General features: G+C 39.1%; 1 pseudogene; it reads right to left on the reverse strand.

Annotated features, from left to right (window-relative positions):
- LOC102596551 (probable protein phosphatase 2C 47) overlaps positions 1–825 on the reverse strand; it is a 2,419-nt pseudogene extending 1,594 nt beyond the window's left edge.
- Between the last annotated feature and the right edge of the window lie 1,200 nt (positions 826–2,025).

A 2,025-nucleotide genomic window follows, 5' to 3' on the forward strand; every position in this document is an offset into this window, starting at 1 on the left:
GTCAAGAATTGCTTATTTATTATTCATACTTTGTTAATCGATCATGGTTCCCACAACCCTAGTTGTGAATTTAGTTACTCATATTGGCAAGAACACAATTCATAATTGTAGATGAAGAAATCATGAACTTACGTAGAGAGAATAATAAACCCATAAATTTTACTTGAATTGCAAAGTCAAAATCTTCAAAACACACTTGGGAGATCAATAATTGCTAGAGTTGCAAATTAATCCCCAAAGTTCCAAAGAAAAAATAAAATAATAGTGTCTAACCCCCAAAAACGAGGTTTACATGTCCTATTTATAGAAAACAAGTCCTAAATAAAAAAGGAGACAAATTAAGGAAAGTTTTGTTCAGGTACGCGTCTTCAATCCATGAGACTGACTTACGGACCGTCGATGGATCTACGGTCCGTAAGTCCCTTTCGTCAGTCAGGACTTAGAAAATATTTCAGCTTCCAAAAAATCAGCTTCTCTGAAGCAAACGACAGAACTGCAGTACGGACTGTAGATCAACCTACAGTCCGTCAATCCTCTCCGTAGCTCCATACTTAGAATCTTCAAAAAATCAGGTACTGGAACCCTCGCAGTATCACTCTACCGATCAACAGTACGGTCCGTAGATCAGTCTACGGACCGTCAATGGGCACCGTGGTTCCACACTTGGTCAGATTTCCCTGATTTGTCCTCAATACCATGCCTACTGATCTACGGTCATAACCTACGGACCGTGAATGGACCTACGGTCCGTAGATCACCTCCGTGGATGCCCTTTTTCTGTAATTCCTTCAGCTCTCTCTAAACTTCCGCGTCTGAACACCTTTCCTGCAAAACATGATAAAAATACATAAAAAACAATACAAAAAGGCCCTAGACACACACAACTTGTAAGTGAAATGTATTAGAAATACCGTAAACTCACGGTATATCATACTCCCATGTTCAGAAGATAAAGGTAGCGGAGATGAGGATGCTTGAATAGATGTGTGGGAATATTAGAAGAGATATGATAAGGAAAAAAGTTATACAGGGCAAAGGTGGGAGTGCCTCCGTAACAGACAAGATAAGGGAAGCGAGGTTGAAATGAATGCGGAGAGGAGATGCGCGGATGCACCAATAAGGAGGTGTGAAATGGTGGTGGTAGCATGAGTTAGGAGAGTAGAGGTAGGCCGAAAAGAATTGGGGGAAATGATTAGACAAGCTGCAGACATGACCCTAGATAGAAAGGCTTGGAGAATAAAAATTATGATGGAAGGTTAATAGGTTGCCGAGTATTGTCGCACTTCTTTTGGGAGAGGTAGGGGCTAGCCTCCTCTTTTCCTTATTAGCAGTATTGTCACGACCTGAGTCTACACCCTGGACGTGACCGGCACTCGAAGACCATTGCTGGTCCCTAAGCGAACCCTCATCCTGGCTGACTACAAGTGGAAGACTAACTAAAGCATGCAAAAGCTTAAAATTGAAATAAAATTAAATAAACTCAACTTTGTAAAATATTAACTCAAATGAACAACTTAGAATAAAAATAATATATTTAATTCGCCATAAAATAGGCAACTTAAGTCTTTAAAACATTTAATAAAATAAATGATACAGACTTCTCAACTATACTGACTATCTATGAAGCCTCTAACTGATAAAGATGGAAGTAGGGACAAGACCCACGACATCCTAACAACTGATATAACTGAAAGGTAAATGAAATCCTCCGGAAGCAAGGAAGCTCACCATAGCTAACTCGAACTCTCGGATGTATCAACGAAGCTCCTGTTGATGATCCTGAATACCTGTGTCTGCATCATGAGAAGATGCAGGCCAAATGGCTCAGTACGTGGAATGTACGAACATGTAAGGGGAATTCTAAAGCATAACATAAGCTTGAAAAGAAACTGAAGAACTTACCTGGCTCAACTCAACTCAACATAACTGAACTCATTTCAATATAAAGCAATTTAAAACAAGTGCAATATAAAGAAAAAGGAAAATTGTTTAAAACATGATGTTAACTCATAATCATAATATCAT

This window comes from Solanum tuberosum, unplaced genomic scaffold (assembly GCF_000226075.1).
Source record: "Solanum tuberosum cultivar DM 1-3 516 R44 unplaced genomic scaffold, SolTub_3.0 scf01210, whole genome shotgun sequence".
NCBI classification, from domain to species: domain Eukaryota; kingdom Viridiplantae; phylum Streptophyta; class Magnoliopsida; order Solanales; family Solanaceae; genus Solanum; species Solanum tuberosum.